The following is a 27360-nucleotide window of genomic DNA, read 5'->3' on the forward strand; positions in this document are numbered from 1 at the left end:
ACAGGTCACTCCTCTCTCTGTTTAGGTCCCTGCTCAAATGTCACCATCAGAGAGCCTTCCCTGACCTTGTTAAAGAGCAGCCTCTTGCCCATGCCATTATCCATCCTTCTCACCTTACTTTTTTTTTTTCTACTTATCACCTCATTCATCCATTCACTCATTCTTGTCTGTTTTCTCACTAAGATACCGGGACTTTGCTAGATTCACCATTGTATCTCCAGCATATAGAACAGCATCTGGCATGTGGTAAGCTTTAATACATTTGTTGAATAAATGAAGAAGCTATTAAACAAACGGAGAAAAGTTTTGCATATTCCTCATTTTGGGATGAAAAAGAAATGTCACAAAATTAATATATCTGTGAAGTAAAAATGTCACAAAGAAAAAAAAATACTGCTTAAGGCATAACATTTGGTGCTGAAAATAAAGTTTTGGGCCAGCCAAGTGGCCAAGTGGCTCAGTTGGTTAAGAGCTCGCTCAAGAGTGCGAGCTCTGAGAAACAGCGGTTTGAGTCTCGGCCTGAGCTGAGCTGCTGCTGACCTGCTGCTGAGCTGCCAACAAGTGGCAGGATGGCTCAGCTAAAAAAAAGAAAAAAAATTCACAAAGACCTTTGAAACTACAGTGTTCTATTAATATTATTATATAGTACCAAATCTGTATATTTTGCTTGAATGGTATAAGGTACATAGAAAGGTGCCTAGCACAGTAAGGTTCTTAATAAATGGTTATTGAATAAATTATGCACATATACAATATAATGATCTATCAATATTAAGGTTACATCAGGGAATAAAAGGAAACAAAATTTTATGTGCATTGTGATTATGGCAATGTTAAAAATGCATATAATGGGGCCAGCCAATTGGCTCAGTTGGTAAGAACGCAAGCTCTAAGCAGCAGGACACCGGTTCGGTTCCCACATGTGCCAGTGACGCTGCGCCCTCTACAGCTAAGATTGTGAGCAACAGCTCGACCTGGAGCTGGGCTGCTGTGAGTGGCTGGTGATGGTGTAGGTTGCAGTAGGGCTACAGTGGGCTGCCGTGAGCTACCGTGAGTGGCCAGCAGCCAGCAGCCAGAATGAGCGGCCAGCAGTAGGCGTGAGCTGCCGTGAGCCGCAGTGAGGTGAGCGGCCTTCCACTGGCCGGCGACCTATCTGCTTCACCCCGGAAGAGCACAATGACAATACCAACATGGGCCAGTGAAGCGACGTCCTCCACAACTAGACTGAAGAACCAAAGGGCAGCAACTTGTCTGTTCCTCTTCCCCAATTCCCCAATGCTGTTCCCCTCCCCCAATTCCCCAATAAAATCTTTTTTTAAAAAATGCATATAAAGACTAATAGGTAATAATATACTAACAGTATAACAGTGGTTGAGTTTGAGTGATAGTGTCAGAGGATATTTTCCTTTTCTCCAAAAACTGTATACTATGGTCATTTGCTTTTCAAATTAAAATAATATATAATCAACAAAATAAACATATAGTGAGCACCACCTATATAGGCAATGACATAATCGTACAATGAAATACAAAATGTACACTGGTAGATCTGACCATTTTCCGAGATTTGTAGCCTCTGCAATTCTGGAGATTCAGATCTAAGTGAGACACATGAAAAGACCACTCTAAAGGCAAAAGGCAATATTACATGGAAAGAATGCTTTATTCATCTAACAGGCACATTAAGTCAATAAATGAAAATATAAAATACAAAATATTTTGGACCAATGGTATCTACTTTAAAACACAAAGAATTCTGGAGGAAATCTTGTTTGTCAGGTTAGGTTGCCACCAGGGCAAACACAAACCACATTCAACAAATATTTATTGAGAACTTCCTTTGTGACAGTCACGAGGAATGTAATGATAGTAAGCCTTAATAATAATGGATGCGGGCCTGGCACATATAGGGGCTTCCAGTACAGTGAAGGAAACAGACACTAATCAAATGATAATGTATGACCATAAACTATGAAATGTGCTACAAAGAAGTTGGCACGTACCACACAGCATCATCAGAGCAGACTGGAGGCAGGAAGGGCTCACCTGAAACCTAAGGACGGTGGGATTGACTCTGGGACTCCAGGAGGCATTCCAGGCATTCCCCAGGTGGGAAGGAGCAGAGTGAGGAGAGGAGACGCAGCAGGCCAGTGTGAGGAAATCACGGTGCAAGTTGGGGTGGCCATATAAAGACTATGGCCACCATGCGAACATTGGGGTGCCGCTGAAGGGTTTTAATGGGGGGGAGGGTTGCTGCCATGATTATATTTTCATTTTTGAAAGATCATTCTGGCTGCAGTGTGAACAATGGACTGGATAGAAGGCAAGAGTGAATGTGGAGAGACTACTGCATGGTTCAGGCACAAGAGGAGGTCTCCTGGACCAGGTTGGTGGTGGTGGTGATGAAGGGAAGAAAAATTATTTCAGGAAGTATTTCACTGAATAAAGTCAATAGAACTTGGTGAAGGTTTGTACATGGGTGTTTACGGGGGATAGGTGGTTATGAACTTACAGAACTGGACTGAAAAAGAACTGAGTGGGTTTTTACTTCTCTTTTGCATTATTTTTAAGTATTAGGATGGGGTTTGACCACAGGTTTGCTTCGGACATGCTGAACATAGAGGTAAATCACAGGAGAACAGAAGTGTGGCTGCTTGAGGCACCAGAGCAGGTGTGTCCTGGGCCCAGTTTTGCTTGGGGAGGGTTTTAATCATCTTTATAATTTCTGGGGCACCATTTCAGACTAGGGATCTCCTCTCCTACTTAGATAATTTTAGATAACTCATTTCCACAGTGTGTCTGTGTTCTTTAATTTGGCTTTTCTCCTTCACTTCATACCCTCAGTAAACAGCTCAAGTCCAATAAGCATCTATTTGAAGAGAAAGGTTTGTCACATTTTTGAGACCTAAATGATTTCTATCTTGCATTCTATATTTATAAGGCCTGTTTTGTATTGCAAGTACCAACACCTTGATTTTCTCCGCTTTCAATTAATTTTTATCAAACACAAGCAAAATCAAACAAAGCACTTTAACTATAAATCTGCTGCATATGAAAAGACGACAATGCTGCTGACGCCAAGCCATCCGGCAGGCCAGAGGACCACCACCCAGGAGGCCAGAATGGTGATTCGTCAAGAACGTAGAAAGCCCACATTCACAGTGGCTGCAGTCTGACCAGGTGGGACATCCGAGAGTGCTGGTTGTTTGAAAGTAGGATTTTGAAAGCGGGTGATCCAATCAGTGGGGAAAGGATGACCTGTTCAGTAAATAATGCTGGGAGAATCTGCTAACTATCTGAAAAGAAGCAAACAGTTACATAGCTATCTCACACCAAAATAAAGCATTCAGATGTAAAAATTGAAATTTAAAGAGAATAAGAAAAAACATGGGTAAATATTTACTTAATATGGGGTGAGGAAGCCTCCATAGGGCCTTGAAGGCAATTAATAAAAAGAATCCACACATCTGAGTTCACAAAAATCATGCAGTTGGGAGACAGAGGGGTCTGAAGCGTGGAAGCATCACACAGAATTCTGCTTCTCCTCCTCGGCAATGATTCTCAATAGAGGTACAAGGCTGCTTAGAATTTCCAGCTACTGCCTTGGTTCTTTCTAACTCTCCTGCAGGGCTTTTCTACAAGAGGTCATAACATGAAAGAGGGTTAAAACAAGCTTCCTAACGCTCTCTCCTTCCCCTCATATGAAAAAGCCCCTCTGTGGCCTGGGGTTCACAGGCCTGAAGGTCACAAGTTACTCCTCAATGTTCAAACACCACCGGCCTCTTGCATCTGAGGAACAGAGATCTCCGAGTGTTTGGAATTAGAGCAAGAGGTGCTGCAGGGGTTTCGTAAGTTCTGTCTCCCAAAGTTGTAATGTGAACAAGATCCTCATGTTCTTTTCTCAGTACCCTAATGCCTTTTGAACAAGGATCTCAACTTTCAGTTCTGCCTGCCATCACTTCCATTCCTTGATCTCTGAACCAGCTCTACTTCTATCACTGGCAGAAGGAGTGCCCTGACAGGGCTCTTAAGTGCTTATAGATTTCTTTCCTATAATTTCCTCTCTATGAGCATCTGCTTCAACTCTATCCTCTTATCCACATAGAAATCTGAATGCTAAAGTGAAAACAAACATTCTCAGAATATTTCTAGACAGATATGCACACTGTTTAAAAGCAGGAATGTTGTTGAGTTAAAGCACTTAATAGATATTTGTGCCAAAAGAAATTTGGATAGAAGAATCTCTCCTCTGGAATGTTGCCAAAGGTAACATCCAAGATGACTTCTCCAAGCAAACATGCTAAGGAGATGTCTGTTCCAGTTCTCCCATCGGCGTTCCTCTCCTCTCTCAGCCTTAGAGTCTAATCATCTCAATGGGAACAACCAGACAACCAGGTCTGTAGTGGGTTGTGGCTTAAGTCCCTAGGGGACTTTGAGTTTTAAAGGACTGGCCCATAGCCAACCTCCTTTCCATGTGTTACTCCCAGCCTATGAAAATCTGCCTGCTGAGATTTCATGGATTGCACCCAGGCCGACATCCCCAACAGGTGAAGGGAGAGAGCCAGGTCGCCCATGCAGAGGACCTGGTGCTCAGAAGTACTTTTCCAATACCGCCCCCAAAGCCTAAAGTGCCTCACACCCACCCTCTAAAAATATATCATCTACTTGCTTTCTTGCTTTCTTTTTTTTAAGCTGAGCCATCCTGCCACCTGTTGGCAGTTCAGCGGCTGCTCAGCTCGGGCCGGGACTTGAACCACTGTTGCTCAGAGCTCAAACTCTTGAGCGAGCTCTTAACCAACTGAACCACTCAGCCGGCCCCTAACATCTACTTTCTTGAAAGCTGGGGTTCAATCTTGAATTCTGACACCTATGTAGAAATAATGAAGACACAGATATCTCTTCGATGGTACAGTGTAAAGTCTAATGGCTTTTGGCCACATGTGGGTGACTACGACTACTCAGACATAAAAATTACTAGCTTTTCCTGATAATATTTAAATTAAAAGGAAGATTCATTTTTGGAATTTTATTATTTGCAGAGTAGCACGGCAGAAACATTTGTTTCTTTCAACATTCAAGTTGTAGATCTTGTCATAAGTAGTTTCTATCAACATCATTCTTGAATAGTTCATGAAAACATCTACTTTCACTCTTAATTTAAAAAAATAACTTAAAAAGTATAGCATGTTAACGTTAGAAATACTGAGTTTCGTATTTTCACACTAATGATAAAAAAAATTGAAATATTACTAGAATGGCTCTGAAACCTGCCTGAACTACTTTTAAACGACATATTTACAAATATGCAAAGCAGTCTGTGAGAACACAGGAGCCTGGAGAAAGGCAGATGATATTTTGACTGTGGGAGAAGGAAGAAAGCAAGAAAGGAAGGAAGGAAGGGGTAGAGAGGATGACAAGGGGAGAGAAAGAAAGAGGGGGAGAGAAAACGTAAGAAAATGATGTCAGAAGGAAAGACAAACCAATCAAGTCAAATGTTAGACCCCGCTCGAAGCATAGGGGACACAGAAACAAAAGAGCACAGATAAGAGAAGCAGGAAGCAGCAGTCTACTCACGGGGACAAACAGCCTGAAGTAAAGTATGTTAGACTTCCAAAGTGAACAGCCGCAGGTTTAAAACCCAATGTAAGCTGGAAAAGAAATGGCAAGGACAGTTTGCTAACACACTGTGGCTCACGCCCAGCACTTTCTGCTTTTCTCTCTGCTGTTAAAAACAAAACAAAACAAAATAACATCAACGAACATTTGTTTCTTCTGCATGGACAAGGTGAAAGAGCACAGGACCTGCAGTCAGAGGCCCTGGGGACATTCCAGTCCAGCCAGCTACTGGCTACGCACACTGGGCAAGTCACTTAAATGACTCTCTAAAGGAGAGTCATGGTACATAACGTGGTGGCTGTGTAAAGGTGCTAGCTCAGGAATCACTACGTGGTGACTATTATCATTACTAGCAGATAAAGCGCTGGGCAATGATCAGAAAACCTGAGGCCTAATCCCGGCTCTGCTACTAACTCGTAGTGTGACTTTGAGTAAGTCATGTACACTTTCTGAATCCCGTTTCATCATCTGTAAAACGGGGATAATAATAACACATATACTTTACAGAATTATCGTTAGGATCAAATCTGATGTATGCAATGTGTTTTATAATTTGTGGTTAGCATCACGCAACTGGAAGTTATTGGTATCACTGTAGTCATAGGTTCCAAAAACCTTCTAGAAGGATCTTATGCCCCACCTCCATCTAGTCCTGTTCTTCTTCCTCAACGTATAAACTCTGGCCTTGTCTTTGGTGAAAGGCTGACACATATAAGTTACAGGAACTTTTTTGAGGGGTGGATGGGGGTGAAAAGGTAGAGACAAGAAACTCTAAAAGGTGCTAACACAAAGCAACAACAACGAAAAATCACACATATGGTAAAGCCATTTTGGAAAACAGTTTGGCAGTTTCTTATAAAGCATATGCTTACCACACAAGCCTGCACTCCCATTCCAAGGAATATTTACCCAAGAGAAATGAAAACATATGTCTATACAGGAAACTTTTTGTTCTATCCTTGAGGATGGTGGTGGTTACACTACTGTGCGTGTGTGTCAAAACTCATGAAACTGTACACTTGCAATTGGAGAACTTTATTGTATGTAAATCATACCTCAGTAAAACTGATTAGAAAATAACACTGGTATATATAAATATGTGAGGTGATAGATGTGTTAATTAACTAGATGGGAGGAATCCTTTTGCAATGTACGTGTATATCAAATCATCACGGTATACACTTTAAATAGCTTACAATTTTGGTAACCATACCTCAGTAAAGCTGAAGGGAAAAAAAGAAAACAATACTGGTCAGAAAAGGTAATGATCACTTTTGATATTTTTCCTTTCTTATATTGCCAGCTTTGTCCCCCTGCCCCAAAGTTCCCTAGGATAAGTTATCTAAGTTAAGTAGTTTTTAAAAAGACAGGAAGAGTAGCTCCCTTACTCAGTGAAAGAAAGAACATTCCACTCAGACACAGTAAAACCAACCAGTTCAGCCAATAGAGCAAAGGCTGAGGGATAGGCTGTCACACCTTGTCTAAAACAGTGGCTCAAGACGCAAAGAGCAATTAGAGGAGATGGCTGACTTAGCACGACAAATAGAAAGTTCCACAGAAAGGGACTCAGACACAACTCTTCTGAGGTCAGAGGTGAGAGAGAAAGGTCAGCTCCTGGGACAGACTACTGACCTCTATTCAAAGCAGTCACTTAGTTCTTCTACAGAAGCAAGGAAAGCCGGGCCTTTCATGAAGACAAGTCTTCCACATTGCTTCCAGGATCCAAAAGGTGGAAACCCTACTTAGCATCCAAATTTAGGGCAAGGGGACATTTCACCTGAAAATCACTCCTACAGATTAAAGATGCTTTAAATCTGCACTGTGGACACTTCATATACCAAAAGCTTCAAGGAGGTCAATGGAAGTAAATTCGAGTATGATCAAGCAATAATGTAACTTTGGTCTGTAATTCCAATACCAACTCTAAAATCAGTTCTGTAATGTTATCTCCCGTAAGTACAGTTAGAAATGACTTACACAGTTCTAAGTGACAGCATTTCTTTTCACATGGGAAATGGTGCTTGTAAACTTGACAGGCTGGGGCAGATGCAGGGCAACCCCGGTGCTCTATCTTGAACAGGAGTACTCAGGTAGGGTATGGGTGTTATTTATGACATTAATCTCATAAGTTCAAGAAAATAAGCAAATCATATACAAGGTGAACAAATACTGATGTACAAAGATGTTTATTACGGTGTCATTTATTATGATCAGGAAACTGCCTAACTGTTTCCAGACAGGAAAACGGTTGAGGAAATACTGGAGACTTCTAAAGATGAAATATTATGTAGTCAATAAAATGATGTAACTTCAGAGTTTTTCCTGACATTGAAACATAGTAATGTTAAATGAAAAATCAGTACACAAAATGTTATGTGTCATATACCACAGTCATTTCAACTATGTTTACAAATGCGCTGGCAATAAGACTAAAGAAAAATCCCCAAGATTGAGTGTCTCTCTCTAGGTACTCTTTACTGTTCACGTATCATCCAAAACTTTCTACCATGAGCAATGGCCACTTTTATCATTAGAAAAACCCTTCAAAACACTACAAAGAAAAGCACATTTTTTTAAAAAAGTTATGAATCTACCACCAAAATATGTTTAGTTTTCACTAATAAAACAAAATGAATTTCACATGAATCTGTTTTGAGCCTAAGACTCTCAGGCAATTATTTCTTCAAGTTACTGCCTACAATTGAAGACGTAAAATACACCTTCTATTCTCTTTATTTATCTTTTCTTTGTTTTTCACTTTTAAGAATATCCCTTTTTTCTGGTATAGAGCCTTCTATTACATTCCCATTTGTAGGATTCTAAAGGTCCATCTTCAGTCACACTTGGTCTTTCTCTAAGATTCTTCCTTCATCTTCCTTATGCTTCTCTTGAGGGTTGCCATCAGAATTGAAGTTTACCCAAAGAACAAGAAAATGCCCTGATGGAGTCAAGTACTTTGCAGGCCTTTTTCACTGCAACAGTATTTGAGGTTAATGCTTACAAGAAACAACCTATAATTTTTTTTTCATTTCTACTTTGGCTCACAGAATTACAGAATCATAGACCATTAGAGTTTGAAGGGACTTAGGAGTCCTCTAGTCCAATTTTAAAAATGTGACTGTAATAACCGAAAGTATAAATTAGATAATGATTCCCTAAAACACATTATCTAGTTACTTCGTAGAAGGTCCTCAAATGAAAACACTGTAAAGACATTAGGAAGCGATGCTCCTGGTTGGCATTCATCAGGCCTTCTTAATAATACTGGCTCCTATTTGGGGAGTTGAGATTCCTTGGGGTCCTGACCTAAGCTGGGGACAGGGAGACAGAGACAATAGAAAAAGAGGAAAGGGTGATAAAGAAAATAGATTACTAAGATTGCTGCAGAGAATTCATCCTTGGAAATTTTCAAGATCAGATGGTATCTTTAAGTCCTGTTCAACTCTATTATTCAGCATCAACCAGAGACCGCAGGACTAGAAAGAGGTAGTTTAGCCTGGAACAATCAACCACAGGATTGTTTTGTGGGGAGAAGGGGTGGAAATTTCTGACCCTTCCTTCAGCAAGTGCAATCGACGGCCTTCGTGAATTTATGGAACATGAACAAACTTATTTTGGTCCTCTATTTAAAGTTTCCACTGCAGACCCTGTGGGCTTAGCCCTTCAAAACCATTTTTCGTCTCCAGGCCTCATTCCTGTTATAATCACTCTCCCTCCTGCATTTTTGTCATTCTGGCATTTAAATACTTTTTGGCTCATAAAGCATTTGTGTTATTTAAATGTTTTCCACACAGCCTTTTGCTCTCTCGGAAGGCATTATACAAATCTATTAAGTAAATATATTTTTTAAAGGATAAAGAAGAAAAGGCAAAAATAATTAAAATGAGATAAAGTTAAAAGAGAATGATTTGGCCTGAAAAAGAGAAGGTTTAGAAGGTCCTACATGAAAAATGTTGGGTTTTTTAAAAACTGAAATACTTCCTCAGCAGGTAAAAGTGCCATTTCCTTGGAGATGTTCAAATGGAATCTTAATGACTGTATGATGGGTTATAGGAAGAAGGTTTTTATTTATTGTTTCCATTTTAAATATATCATTCAGTAATTCTATGAAAAAGCCAGTATTTGGAAATACATATTAACCACTTTTTATCTAATTTAAAGATATAGCAAACAGTCTTTCATTGTAATAAGAAAGACTATACTTGGGTAGGAGGAAAAAAAAATTGTAACTGAACGGGTTGCTGCACACTGAAATGAGCTCGCGCTGGAAATGTGGAACTACCTGCAGGGGAGATTTTAAAAATAGATTATTACCACCTTGCTGGAGTGTTTTAGGTAAAATATTGCTTGAAAGCCAGGGACAAGAACAGCTGAGGTTTATACACTGATTCCCACTCTAAGATAGAAATGGCTGATAAACATTTTCCCTTTCTGTATGCACTATAGATGGATTGCCCTTCCCCAGATAGTCTAGGTAATTTTTTTCCTCTCTCATAACCAAAAATAGAATCGTTTTCACGAGCAAATCACTTAACATCACTTCTATCAAATGGCAAACCTAGGATGACTTGCTCTGTTTCTGAGCCCTGAAGTGTTGGGCTGTTTGGCTAGCTTCCAAGAGCTATATTAGGGAAATACTTTCCCTTCAGCCACAGTTTAAAATGGAACTATGTATGTAAATAGATATCTTGGTTCTTACATAGGTTTTTTTTGCTAATTTTGTTCCAAATAGAGTGGAAGCTTAATAAAAATATGAATGATACTTACAAAAACATTATTCCTATACTACTTTCTATTAATAGGATGCTAATATAAATAGAAGAGTTGATAAAGATTGTTATCTTAACTATTTTCCATGCTTAACTTACAGCACCATGTTTCTTGTGCTATCATTCCAGGGGTTCTTAGGCAATAGTTCTTAGGCAGCAGAAAAAGAGAGGGCAAATAATTTTTTATTTAATTAGACCATTACTTTTTGCAATGTAGGAAAGTCTGTTCAAGTTTCTGAAGTGCTTCCTCAAAACTCTGCAATCCTGATTCGATTCAAGTAGTAACTTGCCATATTTGCAGTGTGAACAGTCTAAACTAGGTAAGAAGTCCACAAAAGTGTTCATCTGATTGGTAAGTCAGGCGAAAATTTAGCAGTTCTTCATATTTTCCTACTGAGACTATTGTACTTAAAATCTTTTTACTAAATTAAGAAGTCATAACCATTTACTTGATATCACCTTTAAAGAGCCATGGAAATAGAAGAAAAAAAATAAAGAGTGATAAGACAGTTTATATGATTTGAGAATGACTTCATAATTCTGAGAGTGCTTCTGGCACTTAATTCCTTATGCATGATACATTTTCTTGGGCAACTCACTAGCTCCCTTTGCCCATTTTTCTTTTAGAAAACTTAAGAGTTAGGGAGGGTGCTTTGATGTGACTATAAAGAACTTTCTTATAATAACTAGAAAGCAGCAAGACATAAGCCTGCTCTGTAGTGATGTTTGAAATCAGTTAAGAAAAGAAATATGTAATTACACTGTCTTTTATCATGACCCACTCAATAACCATTACTGGAGATCTTATGTGTACATATAGTCAAATTACTGTCTAGTATCACTTTCTTTCAGCCTAATGAACTTCTTTTAGTATTTCTTACAAGGCAGACCCACTAGCAATGGATTCAGTTTTTACTTTATTGAGAATGTTTTTCGGTTGCTTTCACTTTTGAAAAACAGCGTTGCCAGAATAGAGGATTCTTTCAGCACTTTAATTTGTCTTCACACTGCCTTCTGGCCTCCACTGTTTCTGATGAGAAGTCAGCTGTTAATCTTATTGGTGTTCTCTTATACTTGGCTGGTCACTTCTCTCTTGCTGCTTTCCAGATTTTCTCTTTCGAATTTTTGTCTATATGTCTGGGTGTGGATCTCTTTGTGTTTATCCTACTTGGAGTTTATTAAGTGTTTGGGATGTATACATTAGTGTTTTTCATCACATTTGGGAAGTTGTCAGCTATTACTTTGAGTATTTTTTCTGTTCCTTTCTCTCTCTCTCTTCCACTAATGGTATTCTTAATGGTAACCTATATTTTTCTGAGGTTCTGTTCATTTTCCTTTGTTCTTTATTCTTTCTTCTTCCTTTTTTTTCTTTTGAATTTTTATAAGAGTTTATTTAAGCCAAATTGATGACATATGCTGGGGAGCAAGATCTCAAATGCTCCCTCAGTCTTTATTCTATCTGTTCGTCAAACTGCATAATGCTCTATCTTCAATTTTGCTGATTCTTTCTTCTGACAATGCAAATCTACTTAAGTCCCTGTAGTGAGTTTTTGATTTTGGTTACTGTAGTACTGAACTCCAGAAGTTCCTATTATTAAAAACAATGTAACTGTGGTAAAATAAACATAAAATGTACTATTTAATTTTTTTTTTTTTTTTAGCTGAGCCATCTTGCCACCTGTTGCCAGCTCAGCGGCAGCTCAGCTTGGGTTGGGAATTGAACCAGCAGCAACCCTGTTGCTCAGAGCTTGCACTCTTGAGTGAGCTCTTAACCAACTTAGCCTCTTGGCTGGAGCTCATTTAACCATTTTTAAGTGTAAAGTTCAGTGGTATTAAATATATTTGCATTGTGCAAACATCACCATCCATCTATATAACTCTTTGCATCTTATAAAACTGAAACTCTGTACCCATTAAACAATAATTTCCCATCCCCACCTCACCCCAACCCCTGGCAAACACCATTCTACTTTTGGTCTCTATGAATTTGACTATCCTAAGTACCTCATATGAGTAAAATCATATAATATTTGTCTTTTGGTGACTGTCTTCTATCACTTAACAATGTCATCAAAGTTCATCCATACTGTAGCATGAGTCAGAATTTCCTTCCTTTTTTAGGCTAGTTAATATCTATCTATCTATCTATCTATCTATCTATCTATCTATCTATCACATTTTGTTTATCCATTCATCTATTGATGAATATTCAGGTTGCTTCCACTTTTTGACTATTATGAATAATGCTATTAAAATGGGTGTACGAGTATCTCTTTGAATGCCTGCTTTTGGTTCTTTTGGGTATATACCCAGAAGTGGAGTTTTTGAGTCACATGTAATTCTGTTGTTAATTTTTTGAGGAACTGCCACACTGTTTTTTATAGTGAGTGTGCCATTTTACATTCCCACCAACAGTGCACAAATGTTCCAATTTCTTCATATGCTTACCAGCATTTGTTATTTTCTGTTTTGTTTTTTAATTGTAGCCATCCTAATGGGAGTCAGGTGATATCTCGTTGTGGTTTTGACTTGCATTTCCTTAATAATTAGTAATGGTGAGCATCTTTTCATGTGCTTGTTGGCCATTTGTATATCTTCTTTGTAGAAATGTCCATTCAAGTCCTTTGTCCGTTTTTTAATCAGGTTGTCTGTTTTCTTGATGTTGAATTGTAGGAGTTCTTTATGTGTATATTTTGGATAATGTATATTCTGAATATACACACCTTATCAGATATATGATTTGCAAATATTTCTTCCCATTCTGTAGGCGTCTTTTCCTTCTATTGATTGTGTCCTTTGATATAGAAAAGCTTCTAATTTTGATGTAATCCAATTTATATATTTTTACTTTTGTTGCTTGTGCTTTTGGTGTCCTCTCTGCACTTGGTTCTTTTTTTTTTTAATCATTTCTATCTTTTTTAAAAATAGACTTTGATGAGTCACTGCCAGCACATCTCTTTTTAATTCTTTAAGAATGGCATCTTTTAGTCTTTGAAAATATTTATAATAGCTCCTCAGAAGTCTCTATCTGCTAAGTTCAATATATGGGTCCCCTCAAAAGCAGCCTCTATTGTCTGCTTTATTTCTCTTATGTATGTGTCACACTTTCCAATTTCTTCACATCTCAAAAGGTTTTTTTATTGAAAATGACATTTTAGATATATTGTAGCAACTGTTACTGATATTCCCCTCCAGATTTGTTATTTTGTTGTGTATTTGACTGAACTAATTCTGTGAAGTCTACTTTTCTCAAGCCTGTAGCTGTTAATGTCCTTGCTAAGATCCCCCCCCGCTCCCCCGTTATTTGTATTTTAGTCTGGCTTGCTAGGGGTTACCCATGAGATAGCATAAGCCCCTTAATAGTCAAAGGTTATGCTTAAGTCCCTTTAGCTAGTTAAAATTTCACCCTTCACCATGAATGTGTGTAGGGATAGAGACTACTTTCACAGTTCAGGGAGTAAGAGATGGAGGAACGGTCTAAATATAAAGGGGCAGCACAAGGTAATTTTTGGGAAATTGGAATTATTATGTATCTTGTCTGTGTTTGTAGTAATAAAACCCTGAATATCTGTAAAACTCATAGAGCTGTACACCAGAAAAAGTAAATTTTACTGTACAAAAATGTTTTTTAAGTGACCAGGATTTGCCTTTAAAAAAAGATTCCTTTACCCCTGTATTGCTCTTACATATCTGGATCCAATTTGATCACTGAGTTCTTAGAAGTTCACTACTTAATATTTAATTTGGAGACAGAAAACAAACTATTTCTATTATACTCTTGCCTACTGAGAGTTATTTCCTCTTAGAACACAATAAAGATTAAACTTTAAAAATGTGTATCATTCTAATACTTAGAGGCATCTTGCAAGATAGGCTAAACACTAGGACTCTTGCACCAAACAGCCAAGCTGTGAATGAAAAAAAAAAGAAAAGATTTTAAAGGAAATTAAAAGTGCTACTTTAAATAATAAGAAAGAAAAAAAAAGCCTTATTACTGATATGGAGTAAGTTTTAGTAGTCTGGATGGATAAGTCGAACGAGCCACAACATTCCCTTAAGCCCAAGCCTAATCTACAGCAAGGCCTTAACTCTCTTCAATTCTATGAAGGCTGAGAAACAGTGAGAAAGCTGCAGAAAAGTTTGAAGCTAGCAGAGGTTGGTTCATGAAGTTTAAGAAAAGACATTATTTCCATACATAAACATGCAAGGTGAAGCAATAAGTGCTAATATAGAAGCTGCAGCAAGTTATCCAGAAAATCTAGTTAAGATAATTAATAAAGGTCACTACACTAAACAACAGATTTTCAATGAAGATGAAACGGCCTTATATTGGAAGATGTCATCTAGGACTTTCATAATTAGAGAGGAGAAATCAATGCCTGACTTCAAAGCTTCAAAGGACAGGCTGACTCTCTTGTTAGGGGCTAATGCAGCTGGTGATGTTAAGTTGAAGCCAATGCTCATTTACCATTGAAACTCATAGGACCCTTAAGAATTATGCTAAATTTACTCTGCTTGTGCTCTATAAACAACAAAGCCTGGATGATGGCACATCTGTTTACAGTATGGTTTACTATTTTTTTTTTTAAGATTTTATTGGGGGATTGAGGGAGGGGAACAGCGCTGGGGAATCGGGGGAAGGGGAACAGGCAAGTTGCTGTTGTTTTTGTTCTTCAGTCTAGTTGTGGAGGACGTTGCTTCACTGGCCCAAGCTGGCACCATAATTGTGCTCTTCCCAGGCGAGGCAGGTCACTCGCCGGCCTCTGGATGGCCATTCATGGCAGCTGCTGGCTGCTCACGCTGGCTGCCGGCTACACATGGTAGCTTATGGCAGCCCACTGCAGCAGGGGCTGCAGCCTACACTGTCACCGGTGACCCACAGCAGTCCAGCCCCAGGTCGAGCTGTTGTTTAGCTTCTTAGCTGTAGAGGGCAGTGTCACTGGCCCTCATATGTGGGATCCGAACCGGGGCCCCCTGGCATCCCAAGCCAGCTCTTAACCAACATGCCACTCGGCCGGCCCACTACTTTAAGTCCACTGTTCATACCTACTTACTGCTCAGAAAAAATAGATTCTTTTCAAAATATTAATGCTCATTGGACAATGCACCCAAGAGCTCTGATGGAGATGTATGACAAGATTAATGTTGTTTTCATGCCTGCTAATACAACATCTATTCTGTAGCCTATGGATCAAGGAGTAATTTCAACTTTCAAATCTTATTACTTAAGAAATACATTTCATAAGGCTGTAGCTGCCATAGACAGTGATTCCTCTGATGGATGTGGGCAAAGTAAATAGAAAACCTTCTGGAAAGTTTTCCATTCTAGATGCCATTAAGAACACGTGGGATTCATGTGAAGAGGTCAAAATATCAACATTAACAGGAATTTGGAGAAGTTGCTTCCAACCCTCATGGATGACTTCAAGGGGCTCAAGACATCAGTGGAGGAAGTAACTGAACATGGTAGAAATAGCAAATGAACTAGAATTAGAAGTGTAGCCTGAAGATGTGATTGAATTGCTGCAATCTCATGATAAAACTAACAGGTGAAGAGTTGCTTCTTATAGCTGAACTAAGAAAGTGGCTTCTTGAGATGGAATTTACTTCAATGAAGATGCTGTAATGATTGTTGAAACGACAACCAAGTATTTAAAATATTACATAAACTTAGTTGATACAGCAGTGGTGGTGTTTAAGAGGATTGACTCCAATTTTGAAAGAAGTTCTACTGTGGGTAAAATGCTATCAAATAGCACTGCATCTTACAGAGAAACAGTTCATGAAAGGAAGAGACAATCAATGTGGCAAACTTCACTGTTGTCTCATTTTAAGAAACTGCCACCTCAACCTTCAGCAACCACCACCCTAATTAGTCAGGAGTCATTAACATTGAGGCAAGACCCTCCATCAGCAAAAAGACTATGACTCACTGAAGGCTTAGATGGCGGTTAACATTTTAGAGCAATAAAATATTTTTAATTAAGGCATGCACATTGTTTTTCTAGACATAATGCTATTGCACATTAATAGACTATAGTATAGTATAAACATAACTTTTATATGGACTGGGAAACCAAAAAATTCTTGTGACTCTATTGTTAGATACTCACTTTAATGCAGTGATCTGAAACTGAACCCACAGTATCTCCAAAGTATGCCCGTACCTGATCAAAAGAAGTTTCTTCTAGATTAGGCTTCAAGTCTAAATTCTTCAAGTGAACATTTGGATTTATTTAATTGTTACTGACAAGTCTCACAGAGCCTTAAGACACCATAACTTAAAGATCAGGGGAAAAAACAAACAAATAAATAAAAGTAGAGATGGCAAAAATCAGGCCTGACAGAAAAAGGTGTGTAGCTGGATGCTCTACCATCTAAGTCCTTAGAGATACTTTACTCTGCACAGTAGGCTGAGGCAGAAAGTGACAGGACATCACAGCAATTCTCTCTTCCTGCTCTAGCCACCACTTTAAGTTTAAGTCAAGTCTAAAAAAAATCACTCTTTCTTTTTAAAAACCTTTATAAATAGATGAGCTCATTTATAACTCCCAACCACCTTACTATGTTGAATACATTCATATCCCCTTACTTTTCAGAGTCAAGGCAAAAATAAAAGAAATGAATGAGCAAACAAAAACAAAAAACAAAAAGGAAGAAAATACACTCAGTCCACATCGTAAGCTGAGGTTCATTTTCCTCTTGCTCTTACAAAAGCCACTCTTTCCCTTGATAGCCACAAGTTTTCCTACCTTTTCTAACTTAGTGTATAGTCTCAGGAAATAATTGTATCGGCTCTATATCCCTTTTAAAAAGATGTTCTCTTTCTTCAAGCCACTCAACTTGCAAAACATTCTATTAATCAGAGTGTAACCACCCATTTATTCCATCTTGATGTGGCATGTGGCATTTCATACATCCGTGCTCACACTGTGCAGGGGAGCTTTGTGACTCACCTAAGTTGAAATCGCTTGGCAGCTGGGACATGCTGATGTGGCTACCAGGTTCTCACTGGGAACAGTACTCTCACTATCCATTGAATATCTGACTATTTAGGTTAAATGGTTCACCTACATCTTTTGCCCCCTCTTCAACTCAGGGAAAATGAAGATCAACCCAGGAAGTAAAGATGATTATTTCCTCAAGGAAACAACAGTGCTGAGAGGAATTACCTGAGTATTCCTATGATATAACTGCAGGAGAAAGCGATAATATGATAAAGAAACAAAGGAGAGATGAAAAGACAAGCACTTCTAGTTGGGATGAAAAATGGTAAGAAGGATGAAAAATGGTAAGAAGGAAACTTGAAAAACCAGCTTTCTTAGTTCCATGTATTCCGGGAGACACTTTTCTATGAGTAATCAAGGTTCTGGCCAAACTATAGTAGCACATGACACTAGATTCCTTTTGATTTCTCAAAGCACTTTGGCTTTAAATTAAGTTTAAATTATTAGTCCTGCCAAAAGTGGGTTCAATTCAGTCTCAAGCTAAACCTCTGTCCCCAGGTAAACCTGGTGACAGATTCCACTCATTTAGGACCAGGCTTAGGAGCATACTTCAAAGACAGACCCTTTAAATAACCATTAAAAGTAGTTATTCTGATGTGTCGCCATACAAAGTGGATTGAAAGGGAGGTCTACTGTTTTTGCTCAAGATTTACTTAAATCAACTGCCACCAGTACCAAAACAGTACACAGTTACTGAAAACAGCCTTCTGATTAAGGCCACAAGGACATCCTAGCAGCATTTGGCAGAAATAATTGAGGGAACCAGTACTCTGTTAAAGTGCTATCACTTTTAGTAAACACTGGTGAGATACACTTTGATACCACAAAAATAAGTGCATTGGAAACACTAGCAAGGGGACTAGTTCTTTCCATCATCCCTCATCACCGTCACTCAAACTATCTAAGGTCTATGACATATGGTTCCACCATTTACTACTTTACATCTAAGATCTGGAATGATGGTCCCTTATAAAATTTAAATGGATAATCCTAACACTAGAAGTAGTATTTTAATAACTTCATATGTTGGATTCCACAACTCCCTTCCTTTGCTCTCCAAATAATACTGAACCTGAGGTCCTGGCCAAGAGGAGATCATATTAGAGTTCATTGCAGTGAAAGCAGACCCTTGATGAATACTTTTCACACGGCAGAATTAACAGAACTAGCCATTATCTGTTAACTGCTACACATCCGTTTGTGTGGACCCCTTCCCAAGAGCCTAGACCTCAAGTCTCTGCCTTAAAAATAAGTCAAATGTTTCCAATACAAAAATAATATGCATGCATATAAATTTTTTGAAAAGTACAGAAAAGTAGAAAGGAAAACAAGGAAAACTACCCCCGGCCTGCCACAGCGATGGAACCATTGTTTATGTGCACACTGCGGTGTACTAGTTTTTCCTGTTGTTAGGCATTACTCAAGGAAACCACTAAGGGGCCACTGCCAAAGTAAATAAAATGTAAAAGTCAAAACAAAAATGAATTACAATTGTTGTCTTTTGAAATGAAGGTTTTTCATTATTACATAAGTAATATATGCTCATTGAAGAAAAAAAATCTAAACTCTGTAATCAAAAAGAAGGGGGAAAACATCAGGTCAGGTCATCTGCTAGAGCTAACTATTGCTTACATTTGGTTCACGGTGTTCTTGTTTCATGTATGTACGAGTGACACCTTGTAAAAAAGAAATGAAAGCCATCAAGCCATTAAAAGTGCCTTTCATTAAAAAAGAATGGAGTCATAAACATGTATTTTGCAACCTGCTCATTTTACTCAAAATAGATCTAGCATCATCATTTAAAGTGGCTGCGTAATGTTGCATTATATGGCAACACCATAAATTCTTTAACTAGTTCCTTATTAGGTTGTTTCTGGGATATTTTATTGAATTATTAGGTCAGTGATTCTTGTGTAGCCTAATAATAAGTCAAGGAGGTTTTTTTCCCCTCTTCTCTCTTCTAGTTTAATTTTTTTGACTGAACAACTATAATGAGACAAAATTTATCCCAAACCACTTACCCACTCTCATTTTTAATGACACATATGTGGACTAGATATGATTGATTTTAGAAACAAAATTGCTTTTGCCAGGGCTAAATGCCAAAAAGAATGACTATTCAGTAATTTCTCTTTATATAGAAATGAAAATAGGCTTTGTCTGCTATCAGGAACCAAATCAACCAACCATTTGGAATTTTCCCTATTGGATACATAGTTACTGAGAGTTCACATGTTTTTAGGAAAATATTTTACATTCAGGGACTAGTTCAGGGTGTTAAAAATCAGCTATCTCTGCTCTCTGGATTAGTGAGACATATCTATCTTATCAGCGTGCAACCACCCCGTTTAGTGGACCTCATACACTCTGTAAACAGACACACACATAAAAAATAAGTGTGTGCAGCTTAATATCTGAAAGGTCAGTTTTTTCAAATGTAACGAGGTCCCAAGATTGTGTTACAACATCAGTATATGCACTTGTCACCTTTATCCCTCTGTCTCCCGTTACAAGGCAAACTAGAGTTTGAGCCAGACTGCCCTCACTTGTCTTTTCTCACTTCAAGGAATTTTTAATACTCTACAAATGTGTAATTAACTACAGCTATAAAAGCCAAGGATTCTACCTATCCCATTCTTTGGCTAAAATATTAGGGCCACAGGCCCTGGCCACAGTAGAGCCTGTCTATTCTGGTGGAGACAGCAGTGTGCCACTTGTATGACACTTTTTAAGCAGCACTGAAAAGACACATCCTCAGAGAACCTTTTCTTCATTATGATCACAAAGAGCTTTTATTGTACTAATTGCTATACAAAGTATAACAAACAGACACATTCTCAGTAGTTTGTGTTTTCAACCGCACAATTCTGTCCAGCAAAAGCACAAGAAAAAAACATACAAGGGGCAAAGATATAACTCAATTAAAATATATTTACATTAGGTGCAAAAGAAGTGGCAGGGGGTTGGGAACAAATAGGAGTCTTAGGAGTAAATTTGTTGGCTGGAAAGAGTAAGAACTGCCAAATTCCAGACTCTAGATAATTAATTACATGGGAGAGGGCAGAGTACCAGTGGCCTTGGACATTTCAACTGCATAACCACTTATTTGTATTAAGCGCCTACTAATGTGTAGCACTGGCCATTTCCTGCCGATGCAAAAGTGTCAAGATGAAATAGGTCCCTAACCTCCATCTCTGCTGGAGACCCACCAAGCTGATAAGGCATTATCCTGCACTTTCATTCTTTTTAGGTCCTCCCACTTTGTTCCTACTTTCAAGGTACCCTATGGAATTCCCCATGGCAGGGATGGGGAATGGCATTCCTGCAGGTGGTGAGACAGCTCACCCACAAACTTCTCCCATGGAAGTGACAAAGTTGGGAAAATGGGGTAGAGGCAACTTTCTCTACAGCTACCTTTCTTCTGAAATGGGGTTCGTAAAGACACCTAGCCAGCGGACAGTGACATGAAATGACCACGTGCTAACATCAACGGGTTCCTCATTTTGACCTTTGCCCAAATTTCCCTTCATGTGGCTGTGAAAAAGTCACATGGAAAGGAGGGACTCTATTTAATAACATTGTGATAAAGTAGGATACATCTGATAACATTACGTTACTACTATCGCATCATCTCATTTGATTCTCATTTGAAATGGGTGCTATCTTTACTGAGTTCAGAAAAGTTAATTGCAAAATTTTCCTGGTTGATGATTAATCTTCTCTAAGTGACAGAGGAAATCCAGAGCAAAGTCAGGGCTAGAAAGGACTTTGAGAGGTCATTTATCTCCTGACTTCAGAGAGAATACTGAAAATATTGCAAACAAATATAACGCCATTTTTAGATGACTTCAGGAAAAAAGTTTATAATTTCCAGTATCCAAAATCCTCATTTTGTAATATCCTCTTAATATCTCATTTAGTAGTCTTCAAACTTTAATGTGCATCAGAATCACATGGGGGCTTGTTAAAATGCAGATCACTGGGCCCCACTCCCCCAGTTTCTGAATCAGCAGGTGGCGGGTGGGGCCTAAGAATGCGATTTCTCACAAGTTCCCAGGTAGTGCTGATGCTGGGGTAATAGGACTGCACTGTGAGGACCACGATCCTAACCTAACCCTGAATGGACTGAACCCTTATATTCTCAATGGAAATACTGATAGATACCAGTTGGTCATTATTCCTTGGCACTGAGGCTTACATATACTTGAATAACAATTCAAGAGTCCCCCAGCCAATTTTTTTCCCCTCCAGGCTAAATAATAGCAGTTCCCTAACATCTTATTATAGGTATCATTTTTCAACCCTTTAATCATTTTTTGAGGTTCTTTGTTGAGCCCCTTCCAAGTCTCCTTTAGTTGTGGAGACATGAACTAGACCCAGATCCTTAGTCAGAGACTGGCTGAGGCCGAGGATAAAGGGGAAATGACTCACAGATTCACACACTGTACCCCTGTTTCTTAATCTCCAATACCCAGGCTTGCCTTATTAGCTCCCTTCTGATTCATGTTTTTCTGACTCTTTTATGAGCTGCAATAATGCTTAGTTGATATTCGTAATGCCTTTCTTCTGAAATGCTCAAAGCATTTCCCTAATTTAACAGTTGACTCAACATCCTAAACCAGTGCAAGGTCAAATGACTTGTTCAACTGCATATCAGTTCAGGAGGGGAGAGGAAATCTAGAACCCAAATTCAGATTTCTATCCAAACATCATTGTATGGTAAAAGATGCTTCTTACATTTATTGGATTTTATAAGATATCAAGTATACTTCCTCCACATAACAAGTTCCAGGTATAGATAAAACTCCTGAATCTCCTTCCCTTTGTGGGGGCACTGGAGCAGAGAACGGGAGTTGTGGATAAGGCTCCTTGGGTCAGCCTTCTCGCTCATCTCCATCATGTCCCCAGCTTCTGGAAGAGAGGGCAGCAGCGCCCCAGGTGGCACTGCTATCTGTCCTAATCCTACTGGGCAAAAGCCCAGATGAACCGAAAGCTAACCCACGAGCTACTTGCCCTGACCCTCCACCCTCCGCACACCATCTTGTTTTCCTTTTCTTCATTTCCATATTCTTTTTTCTGCCAGTGTGTTCAGCGTGTATGTCAAGGGCCCAGCCTCTGTGTCCTGCCTAATTTTATTTAGCATGTGAGTTCTTTGAGAGTAGGAACTGTGCTTTCTTTGTGCATTGTATGTGCTCTGGGGGTGTTTAATACATGCTAAATGGTAACAACAGTCCCAGTATTTCCAGGCGAAATCAGCATTCCTGCCGCCAGGCAGATCCTACTACCCTTTACTTGTGTATAAGACAGGCAACGCGGAAGGCGTCTCTCTGCTCACTGCTCTTTTCATTGTAGATAAAACAGTTGAAACGCAATATAACAAAGCCTATTCCTACAAAATTTCCTTTTGAAAGAGAACATTCTGGAGATGTGATCACTGAGCGCTTACATTCGGCTCCAAACCAAAAGACAACCTGTTTGATAACGTAATTTTCCATAAAGCTACACAGACAAGTTGCCTATTAAAAACCCCATGTGGATGAAGAGGACCCTCTTTGCTTCCCTGAAAAATCGCTCAAAGCTTCAGAGAAAGCTGGTCTCTAGGAATAAAGTAACAGTAAAATAAACTGACTGCAGTCAGGAGCTACTCTGTCAGAGCCTCTTAGTCTGTGACTATTTTAAGAGGGGGAAGACTAGGATGAGAGGGCAGGCCACCAGTGAAAGCGGCTTCAACAGGACTGGATGACAGATAATGCACCAAGTTAACGGCAGTGAGGATGATGGTGATGGGCAGTGCAGGCGTGCACAGCCCATGGTTGAAACCATGGGCTCCTGGGCATTTCTACAGGCCACAAAGCTGCCCGTGTTTCTTGGCATGTGGACCCCCCCCCCCCATTTGTGACTCTGAGTTGAGCTCATTGTGATCTGTCACGGTCAAGGTCATAACTAGTCAACAGAGCCTCTACTCATAAGGGAACCATAAACAGTATCACTTCGTCAGGCACACAGGATAAGAAGTAGTGAAGAGAATCACAGCACCAGAAAACATGAGAAATTCCGACAGGCTTACATAATAAAAACAATCTCCTTTATTTACCTATATCACTCTCTCACAGCATGTAAATCATTAAAATAAACACTCCTAAAGTGTTTATGAGACTTTTTAGCAACTCCTAATAGAATACATGCTTCCTAGAGGTAAAAACACCTATGGATACATCTTTCCGTTAAATTAATATGCCTTTAAAAACACTCCACTGAGATTCTGGTGGCGCCTTAGTAACAGTTAAAAGTAAGAATAAGAATGGTTACTTTCTTAGGATAAAAGTATATATTTTGAAGCATGTATTGGAACAAAGTGTTTTTTTTACTGCTGAAGATGACATTAGACTTTTCTGTTATAATCACAATTAGTCTGGACTGCAAATTTCTCTTCTGCTCAATAAAAAAACTTAAGTTTTAAAAAAAGTTTCTTTCCAAAAACAGCCTAAGAACTCAGTCCTATTTTCCTTTCTTACATTCTTTTTCTACTAAATGTACCACTGAAACATTTCCTTTCATTGTTGACACCTTAGGTCATCTGGATTTAAAATCAGACAATACATACTAATAACAAAGAAGTCTAAATAAAGCTTTCAAAATGGGAAAATGGCATTTGAGGGCAAGTCTCCCCTCGTTCATAGACATGACAGAAATAGGGAAGCCTGGTAAGCAGCTACAACACCACCTATTAAAATTGTTTCATTGAAATCAATATTCCTAGAGGGGATATAAATTATGTGTTAATTGATAAAGAAATTCCTGCCTAGTTCTGTGTTATAAGCAAGTTGTCTACATGAAGTCAGTACTCAATTGAAACACATTTCAAACTAAGTAAGGTGATTCAGATTTAATTAAAAATATTCCATATTAACATCTTTAGCTTTCTACAGTCCAAATTTAAGTTGGCAATGACTTGTTAAATTAAGAGGAGTTAAAATTAGAGAATATCATGGCTTTTGGTTAATTGTGATAACTAACTCAATCTTCCAGAGGATGCTTTCCATTACTTTCTGAAGCCTTCCTCTTAAAAGTATTTGATTTTTTTAAGTGCTTCTCCTTAGGAGTATATGGGTCCTAAGTACAAAACACTTCTTAAAAAATAAAAACAAAAAACTGTCCATCTATACATTTTACAAAATTATATTTGACACTCCCATTATTTCTGAAGCAGAAGCTTGTAGTTTAGGTAAGTATAATAATAGAATAGGAACCCACTTTTAACTTTTATTTTTTGTTTAAGAGTTAGGTTACCATAGAAAATAAAGCTCAGTAACACTGCCTTTTCCATTCACCGAATATTTTAACAGATAAAATAAGTAATAATCTACAGATTGCTTTGCAGAGATAAAAATAGTAAGAATCAAGTACTTTCTCTTGGGAAAACTGAATAAGGCAGGTTTCTTGCAGTGGGTTACATTAAAAAACAAAAAACAAAAAAAACAAACAACCTTTTGGCCACCATTCTTAGAATCCTCTAAAGTTCACAACCCCAAGTTTCCAGTTTTCCCAAGAAATAAAAAAATGACTATGATAGTAACATTAAGAAGATTTACGGAGAAAAGAACAAAGAGAAATCTTAAAAATTCACCCAGTACTCACAAGCACTTTCAAGGGAAATCTGAGCCGCAATTCTTGAGAAGACTGCTCTCCTGATCATGAACACAATCTGAAGTCTAAAATAGATACCCTATCACATCAGGACTAGAAGTGACATTTCAGTTTACTAACTTCTAGTTGGGTAAACAGTTTTACAACGCATAGAACAAACCCTGGCTAAAATTAACTGCACCGGCACCGGCACGGAAGGCAGGAACTGGCTGGTTCGCATCATGTGTACTGGGGATTTATTCACTAGGACAACTTCGGTGTCCTCTTAATGGGAAATTTGGCCAAGGGGCGTGCCCTGGTGAACAATACACAGCATCACGATTATGCTAATTATTGAATTCAGTCCAATAATACTAACTTCTTTTAAGTTGTTTTCTCAAGTACTGACAAAGAGAAAGAGTAAGCTCTTTTTTCACAACAGGCATTCACTTGAATTTTTAAGCATGTTCAAATCAGACAAAACTTTGGCAACAAGGTGGCAGTGCTGTATGCTCTTCACAAGGAAAAGCCAAGTTAAAAGGACATTCTATCATTATTTAAACGGTATGACTGGATGTGGTACTGTGTAAAACTAGAGTCTATCAACCAGTCGCCTTGAATGAGTGCTTTTTTTCCTTGATACCTAATGAATTAATTTCATTTACTTGTTTTCTGGTTTTGTCTTCTGCACCTCCCAAGGAGTTGCTATGAAGACACAGGTTCACTAATAAATTACAACTGAGAACAAACATCTCAAATATTTGCAAAAGGCATGGTCCTTGGCAAGAAGCATTTTGAAGTGTAATTAACTGCCTGGCTGGCTGGAACTAGTAAATTGCCCTCTATAGGTGACTGACCACCTATCAAGCATGTTGAAGCTAACGTTGACAGCTAAAGACCCCAAGTATACAGCTGACATTAAAAAGAAAATTACAAGGAACAAGGAGCTGTCTTTAAAAAATGTAAACTCCCTTATTAAGTACAACTTATATCAAAGGCACAGAACTGCTTAATATCTACTCGAGATGGTTCAGGCTAGTTTGTTTTAGACATTTAAGTTCTGATGACATATTTTGCTCTTCTTGTATACTTTATGAAATACAGCAAACTATGTTATAAACATCAATCAAATATCCAAACATCTCTGGGAGATGTCATTTCCCCCCCCCCTTTTTTTAACAGATGGGTAAACAGGGAAATTCAATGACTTGTCCAAGGCTTCTCTCTGAATCAACACTGGATTATCCCATATCCCTTCTAACCTCTCTCTGTCATGTCTTCCATATTAACCATTTAACTATAATCCTATAGATATTTTCAGAGCTATTTTGTTTTCCTAATTTAAAATGTCATGTCAGCTTAGACATCAAGAGATTTATTCTACTCTATTGTCAAAGCCCAGGTCTGAGCTCCAGGAGCTACTAGATCACTCAACTCACTGTTGCACAGGTGTCCTATAACATGGATAGGACCATGTCCTTACAAAGCACTGTACACCAGTGGCATGCATAACCAAAGTGGCAAATGGGTTGCTTTTCATTGGCATGAGCTGGTAACCACCAGCACAATCCCCCTCCTGGTTGTTTACAAAAACGGCTAGCTGTTGTCTGGGATTCCACCCCCACTGCCCAATGTCAGGCAGCTGTAGCCAGCACTCGCTCCACCCTCATGGGATGGTAGCTGGTGTGCACTTACCAACCCAAAGCCATTGGAGGTGGGCATTTCCCATTCCATGCCAAAAGGAAAAAAACTTGGCACTTACTAAAGATGGCTCACTTCTTATTAATATAACTAATCCTCAGTGATCCAAGACAAACTTACTCTGGAATTCTTAAAGCCAAAAGAGGACATTGTGAGGCTATTTTTGACATGATTATCCTTATCCTATTATATCATAGTTCAGGAGAAGAGTTCCTAAGCCAAAATATTATTTCTTCCTTAAACCAAAAACAAAAAGCAAATACACCAAAGTTTATGTGTCGGATTTTTCATCCGAGAACAGTATGATAGACCCTACATCCGTTATACTGAAGGCAGGGGATTCTGAGTGCTTTTCCAGATCCTCATAGGTTCATGCTGAGTATGACTCCACTGTTTCTTTCAACAGTGGCCACACCTGTTCCAAAATGCAAGCACCAAAACATTCCAAAGAAAATAGTGTATCCTCCAATTTACATTAGTCATCCTTTTTATTAGTGAAAATAATTTAAGAGTCAATTGTACTTTGGTCCAGGCATGCTTATGCCAGTGGAGGAAAATCTATGTGCATCATCAAAAGCAAGATAAATTCTTCCTATTCGTTCTCATGAATTTTTGGTGATGGGGGAGAAGGGACAGGCAGC

At 38.7% G+C, this 27360-nt stretch overlaps 1 protein-coding gene across 3 annotated transcripts in view; it reads right to left on the bottom strand.

Annotated features, from left to right (window-relative positions):
* The window catches only part of SLC20A2 (solute carrier family 20 member 2), a 97598-nt gene that overhangs the window by 40167 nt on the left and 30071 nt on the right, over positions 1-27360 (bottom strand). Inside the window, exon 1 of one of the 3 annotated variants that reach the window (XM_019649246.1) lies at positions 25031-25483. The exons of the other annotated variants lie outside the window; for them this stretch is intronic. The gene's annotated coding sequence lies outside the window, so the exon portion shown is untranslated. Of the gene's footprint in view, positions 1-25030; positions 25484-27360 lie in introns of those variants that run through there. 3 annotated transcript variants of the gene reach the window in all.

Source organism: Hipposideros armiger, unplaced genomic scaffold (assembly GCF_001890085.2).
Source record: "Hipposideros armiger isolate ML-2016 unplaced genomic scaffold, ASM189008v1 scaffold_131, whole genome shotgun sequence".
In the NCBI taxonomy this organism is placed as follows: domain Eukaryota; kingdom Metazoa; phylum Chordata; class Mammalia; order Chiroptera; family Hipposideridae; genus Hipposideros; species Hipposideros armiger.